Below are 7,485 nucleotides of genomic sequence, written 5' to 3'. Positions count from 1 at the left end.
AACATAGACTGATGATTACTGAAATTCTACAATTAGAATTTTATTCTTTGGATTTGTTTGGCATTAAATGTGATCCCTTGAGAAATATTGTATTTCATATTGCTTAACACATATTATTACCATAAAATGAAAATTATTCATATAACTGTGAGCCCCAGCAGAGATGGGTGAGGAGTAGTATGTCTCAGAATAGCCTAGATTTTCAAGACAAACAATTTATTTATTCAATAATGTTTCCAAGAATCTGAGAGTGATTCGTTTTCTTTTTTCTTCTTTTCGTTTGTATTTTTCCCCTCAGACTGAAACAGGCAAACAAGCAGCAATTAGGTAGTTTAAACTGATGATATACACATCTTTTTCAGTGAAATTAAGGCTCACTTGTTAAATCTTGAATAGTCACACTTGAAGACAAACTAGACTGTGCAACACACCTTATATTTTAGCAAAACTTTATGTAAAACAGACTTTTTCCCACTGGGTTTTATTTTAAGAATTTAGATAGGGCATTAGCTCTATAGGACAGAATACTAAATTGCTTTTGATTAAAGTAGATCTCAAACTCTTAGAAAGGGTTATTAAAACTATTTTGATGGGACCCTGTACAGTTATTAGAAATTCAGAAATAAATCCAGTGACTGAATATTAACATTATAGCTACTATTTTTATTAACTTGTTTAACATACAAATATTTGTTGAACACCTAACACATTCAAGATACTCAGGGAAGCAGCCTGAAGATTACGGAGCCATGGACACAGCTGAGGCCATTCATCACAGTGAGCAATATATTAACAGTTGATTCTGTCTGCATTGTGCTCAGAGTCATTAACAGGAAGGAAAGCACAGAACTCACGTTCCAGATGTTGTTTTCTCATGATATGTTCAGGATGCCCTGGTAAATTCTGTCTAAATTTGAAGTCAGAGTACCTCAAACTAAATCAGTACAACACAATGTCATACGCATTGTATTAGAGGCTGAAGAAACAAAGACACGAAACAGCCAACACTTTTGTAAGGGATGCAGACACATGCATAACTAATTATAATATAACATGAAAAGAGCTTATTATAGTAGTGAAATCAAAGTGCTTTGGGAAAACAGGAGGGAGTGATTAATTCTGTAGGGCCTTTATGGAAAGGATTGAATGGTAGCAAAGAGAGGTGTCATTTAGTTTGAGCATATTAAGCTACAACTTAAACGAGAAAAGAGGAAAAGGGGAAGTCCAAAGTTAACTATAATTCTAGTTAAACACAAAATTCTGGCCAACAAACTGACAAAGTTATTTTTAAAATGTAAAAATAGGGATTTTTTAAAAAAATCAAAAACTACTTACTAGGAACTAACATATATGGGAGACAAAAAGAGACATTTTGTTCTCACAACGACCTTGCAATGTGAATGGAAGTGCACTGACATAAGCAAATGATAATAATATAAAAATATAGAAAAATACAAGAAACAATTGCATGACTAGGTACAGAATGAATGGCATAACATGCAATATAAAGCATTCAGGGGAAAAAAAAGTTTCTGTAGTTTGAAATAGTCTATGAGGATTTGAAAAATTATGCTCTATCCCAAGAAGGTATTTTTGGGGTTGGTTGGCTGGGAGTCCAAACCAAGCTTATAGAGATGAGACAGCATGAGACACAAGAAAGAACCTTGGTCAGATCTGGGAAACTTTAGCCTCTCCTTAGCCTGACTCTGCCATCAACCATCTACAACTTACAATGACTCATTTAGCTTCTGTGGCCCTCCACCCTCTGCCACAGATAAAAGGTCAAATGAAGAATCCCTTCTGCCCCTTCCAGTTATTCCATTACTGCCTTTGTCTGTTCACCATCTCCAAACCAAGGTATCTCTTGTCACTTGCTAAGGAAGCTTTGGACCCTACACCTTGTGCTCTTAAGTCAAGCTGACAAATGCAGGATCCCCTGGCTACTTTCTTTCCATGGCTCTATGTCATGTCAGATTTATGTATGGGTCTAACAGCAAGGTGTGTGAATGTAAACCTGGATTTCCCATCACAAAAGGATTTACCATGCAGCTAAATATGCCCAACTTACAGGGCTAACCAAATGCACAGGCCTTTTTAATGTCCCTGACGGTGGCTTTGTGAGCTCACATTGTCATATATTTTGCAAAATCTGTAAAAGTGAGATATTTCTGCATTACTTTTTCTTAAAGAGGATACTGCATTCAAATTGCATAGGTTCCAGCTTCAACAAAGCTTAGATCTTCTCCTTGTCCTCATATACTTCTAAGTTTCCTACTGTATGACTAAGGAGTGCAAAAATCTACAAAAGAAACTCCCACAGGCAAAAAGTATGAGGCACACCTCTTGTAGGTCTCGTGTAAAAGGAAAAGAGGAAGAACGGATTACATTCTACTTGTTTTTATCTTTCTGTTTGGTTTTTATTAAGTGCCAGCCCCTTAATGGAGGGCTGATCCCTGTTTTTCACCCCTATGCCTGCCCTGCCAAGGCCATGAACTGTGGATTGAGGTTTTACATAGTGGAACGCAGGTACTATTTTGGGGGGTTAGCATTTTTAGGACGGTTTTTCTTCCGCATGGGGTCCTTAAGAAGTTTTATGGTATAGAAAAGGAAATAACGAGGTCCCCAAGTAACCCAGAAGAAAGATTAGACGTCAGAGGTTGCTTTATACATAGGATGCCCTGTCCCGATAAACATCCCTCAGAGCGGCCGAGGCTACCTCTAAATCCATGCTCTGGCAGCCTCCGCGCAGCAGGGATGAACTTCTGCACGCTCGGGAGTCCTGGCTTGAGCAGAGGGAAGGGGGGCCGGGGCTGGGGGAGGAGATCGGAAGGGGAAAGGTAATCCCCGGAGTTTTCAGCATCCTCTTTTTAGAAAGACCGAGTCTCTCCCAGGACAGCTGTTGCGGTCACACCACAAACTTAAAAGCCGCCCTCCTGTTTGGAGCGTGCCTTTCCTCGCCACCCGCGCCTCCCCAAAGCTCCAGCTGGTGTCTCGCTCTCCGCCAGTCCCCGCGCGGCGCTCTGGGGAGGCAGCAGCGCCCCCTGCCTCCCGGCCTGGCCCCTGCGGCCGCAGCTTCCCGGCTCTGCCAGGGCTGCCGGCGGCTCCGCTGCTCAGCCAGGGCTGCGGCTCAGAGAAACGTGCGCCGGTGCCCCGGGTCGCCGCGCCCCTGTGCCTCAGCCTTCATCCCGTTCCTCTCTCCCTGTACAAGCACCAGGCAAAGAGAGAGGGAGAGAAGAGTTCACAGCAGGTAAGTCTGATGTGGATCACCTGCTACTCCAATGGGAGGGTGTGCTGGAAACCGCGGTGCCAAGCAGGGATGGCCGGGATTTGGGGGTGGCTGTGGGTCCGAAGTGAGGTTGAGCAGGATCTGGGGAGATAAAGAACCGTCCTGAGACAGAGTAGGCTCCCAGGAGCGGACAGAGAGTGGGCGCCCAGGGGAGCGGACGGAGAATCGGTGCGCAGTCAGCGCGGCGCCGGCGTCCGCGCTGCACGGGGGCGCAGTCCCACCCCGCCTCAAGCAGCGGCCGAGCCTACTCCTCCCGAGCCTCCGCCTGCCAGCACTGCACGAAGTTTTCCTCCCGGGAACTTTGGTCTCCTTAGCTGCCTGGCTCTCCCACACCCCTCCGGGTCTGGGCAGCGGAGAGCGCCTGTGAACGTGTACCGGGCTTCCGCCGGCTGCAGGTTCATTTGGAGACGCTTTGGTCGGGAACATCCGGGAGGGCTCTACCAAGGAGCATCTGCGCCCTGGCTCGCTGCTTTCCCTGTTGGTCTGGGGCAGAGGAAGGGGGCAAGGAAGAAAGAAGAGAAGCGTGGTGGTTTTTGTTGTAGGGTTTTGAAAGAGGAAGGGGCGACGCCTTTTTCCTTCGCGGGAAATCGCAACACTCAGTCTGATGGAAGTGTGCACCGTTTTCAATTTAGAGGGAAAGTTGGAGTCAAACAGCAGCCACAAAGCTGGCTGTCTGAAATGCGGTTAAGGCAAAACGCTCGGGGGATCCCTTTGTAGTAGCGGGCTTGGCTCACTCTGGAAAGGCCCAATTTAACTCCTGCTGGGCATTTAACCAGGAGTGCGGTCCCCCAGTCCCCCGAGTGCTTCCTCCCGGCGTCGACCCAAGGAGCCCCCAGTTAAAGCGTTAATGGGCTGCTCTGGTAGCACACGGGCAGTTTCGGCACTTCTTCTCCTCTTTTGACTTGAGTTCAACCTCCCAGGCTGCGTCGCTTTGCCTTCAGTCCCAGCGCAAGGAGGGAACTTGACAGGAGCAGGAGACGCCGCGCGCAAGCAGGGCGCCTGGGATCCAGGGGACTGGACGGGAGCCGCGCGCCCGCAGCTGGGGCGGCTGGTGGCCGGGATTCCGAGTTATTCGGACAGGAGTTGAACAGGCGAACTTCCAGCTATTTTGCCTTGAGCGAAGCGGTAATAAAAGTCAAGCTTCTCTGCGTGGACTCTTATTCATCACCAAAACCCTACCACTTCCACCTTAGCTTAGTGTCATTTGCATAAGCAAAAGAAGAGTGGAGAGGGCCCAAAGTCTCTGGTTTAGCCTAAGTTCTTCTAAATGTATGTGCAAGTTGTGGGGGGTGGGGGGTGGGGGTTGGAGGTTGGCGGGGTGGGGGCACGCGGAGAGGAGGGGGGAGGATTCCCTAACAGAGGAGGAGGGGTTGAGGCGGAGGTAGAGGAGAGGTCTGAGACATCTCCTGGGTCTGGTGCTGCTGCTATTGTGTAACCATAGCAACCGCGGGGGCAAGGGCGGTCAGAGCCTTCCCAGTTCTGCACGTGGAAAGAAAAATGTGAAGGGCGGAGAAGGGAGAGAGCCACATGTCATCACTCCAGTGATGCCTTCCCTTTTCCTTTCCCTTCTCCTTCTCTGAGGACAGACAGCAAGGAGGATGAGCAAAAAGATCGGGGCTGGGAGTGAGCAGCCCCATCTGGCCACTGCTTTAACCCACTCCACTCTTAGAGTCTCTGAGACTCGCCCCAACAGCTAAGGTTGGTCAGGGAAGCCATCGCTGACAGGCCCAAAGTGATGGCCCTGGTCAGGTCAGGAAGATGGGAAAAGACCTTGGCTCTTGTAAGGGAAAGGCCAGGAAACACAGGAAGGTGATGTGGGACGAGATAAGAGTAGGGTCAAGGGCTGAGAGACAGTAAAACAGTAGTGATTCGGATTGCCAACATTTCCTATGGAATTTGCCCAGTTGTGAAATGAAACATTGCTAGAGAAAGGAAGAGACATTTATCAAACACCTATTGTGTTCCAGGTGCTGTGAACTTTATCACAATTAATATTCCCGACAATATGATACAAGTATCATCATTCTCTTATTCTTTCCCTTTTTGGCAAAAAAGAGAGAAAAACAGAGATTAAAAAAGAGTTATAAATGGGTGTTGCCCATTTGTGCTTTTATGTTCGTAACATAGAATCATACTCTTAAAATGTATTGATAAGGGGAATAAGCTAGGTAGTTATCATTTTAGAGATGATAATAAAGGAGATGCAAAAATGTTGCTTGATGTGCCCAAATATAAGCTAGTAAGGGACTGAGCTGAGATAGGAGCTGTTTTACCTGGGTGTTAGTCTTCTTTCAGAAACTTCAGGCAAGTTGTTATGACCCCACTCAATGGGAGGGCTGACTAAGGTCAGTTCGGATGCTATATCTGTATCTGCTATCATTAACATGTGGAGAACATTAAAAAATTTAAATGCAATTCATGGTTGAGGATGAGTATGGACCACATTAAATCTATAAGCCCAGAATTATCTGTATGTGATATTAATGATCTATTTATATCTTCAGGTTTCATTATTAGTTTCTTTAACAATGTTCATAAAGAAAAAAAAGAAAAATAAATTATCAAATAGAAATCGCATGGTTCTGTTAAGAAAATTTTCTGAGATTAGTTAAGTTTTCCACAGTCTACTTATTGACCTCATGACCTGAATACCTAAAAATTTACTTTGTATTTCAGCACCGTTGATTCACTTTTGTAGTTCACTCTGGTAACTTTCCTGCTGACTTTCTGAGATGGGAGGTTAAGAAAAAGTGTCTGGCAAAGTGAAATGTTTTGAAATTATTAGGAAACAATAATCAACACTAGCAGAAACCAAGGATAAAAGATAGAAAAGTAATTTTTGTGGCTTTCTTTTGCCTTTCACCAGAATTGCCTTAATTAGGTTAGTCTTTACTAAGATTTGCTTTTATATTTTGCAGAGAAAAAATACACAAAGAAAAACTGAATTTGCAATCTCTCTTTTATGTGTGGGGAGGACTGGTAAGCGTGGGAATAGAATTTTTTTTGGTGGCAGGGAAGGCCAGGAATATAAACAACTAGAAAGGCAGAGGAAGCACATCTTCTACTGTTTCTGACAGGCTAACAGATTAGACTTCAGGTTTGAGCTTGAGTCACCAAGCCTATTTACTCTCACGTATTTTTTTCTTTTCTAAAACTAAGAAGCATATTGCTTGGGGTTGAAGTTAAATTAATTCAAGAAGTTTCATGGCCTCCAGTTATTCTTCATATTGTGCTCTCGTTCTATTTCATGAACATTTGTTAACGATCAAAAGGTTATCATAAACCAGAGGGGTCTCTGAAGATAACCTCTGAGACTAGCAGGTATCTCTGTGTCCCAGTGTCTGTTTACTGCATTAATAGAGCTACTGGGCTAACTCACTACTATTTTTATTATGCCTGTGTAATATCAAATTTTGACTCTCAAGGGGAAGACATTCCAATCGGTGCTAGTTTAATGAGTACTATACTATATCTTCAGGTTGTTTGTTATAGCTTCATTATTTTGGAAAAGCAAATGTTGACTCTTAAATTTGCTGTTCTGTCTGGGCAGTTTACTGCATTGCTGACAAGTTTCTTCAGAATCATTCTTGACATTAGTAAATAATTTGCTTAATAAACAAGAGTAATGATAGGCCTGTTTTGAAAAGTTCTTGTTATGCTTCCGCTCAACACCTGGAGCTGTACAGAGTACTTAAGTAAAGTAGTATTTCAACACTCCATAACATAATCCTTGAAAGGAGAAACAAATGTTCACATTTGTGGAATAAGTCATAATAAAAATAATAATGATTATTATTTGCTATGGACAATAACACTGATCACATTCCTTTCCACCTGAAAACATGGTTTTAAAACAATTCTCTTTCTCTAGGAAACCTTGGCCAAAATCCTTTATTTTTATATATTTGCCATACTTATCAAGCTAATAGTCTGTTTTCAATCATTTGTGTTCTTTACTTTTTCTGTTGTTATGATCCCTAACTAGATAATAAGAACCTTGAAGGAAGGAATTTGTCTTCCCTTACTTGTTATACCTTCATGTTGTTCAATGGTGAACAAATTCTAAATACCATTGAAGTATAACCAATTATTTAAATAGGTAATAGTGATGTTGGATCTTTTTATTGACTGTAAAAATCAAACTAAATATTTGGGAGTTTATAACTTACTTTCTCTGAGATTTTAGCAAAAAGTATTAT

General features: G+C 43.3%; 1 protein-coding gene across 2 annotated transcripts in view; it reads left to right on the top strand.

Moving 5' to 3' along the window:
* The first annotated feature begins 2,868 nt into the window (after positions 1-2,868).
* SEMA3D (semaphorin 3D) overlaps positions 2,869-7,485 on the top strand; it is a 194,846-nt gene continuing 190,229 nt past the window's right edge. Inside the window, exon 1 of one of the 2 annotated variants that reach the window (XM_010344898.3) lies at positions 2,869-3,247. The gene's annotated coding sequence lies outside the window, so the exon portion shown is untranslated. The remainder of the gene's footprint in view (positions 3,248-7,485) is intronic. The other variant, XM_074379343.1, reaches the window with a different exon arrangement.

Source organism: Saimiri boliviensis, chromosome 10, assembly GCF_048565385.1.
Source record: "Saimiri boliviensis isolate mSaiBol1 chromosome 10, mSaiBol1.pri, whole genome shotgun sequence".
NCBI lineage: Eukaryota > Metazoa > Chordata > Mammalia > Primates > Cebidae > Saimiri > Saimiri boliviensis.
This window is presented reverse-complemented; position numbering and strand designations above follow the sequence as displayed.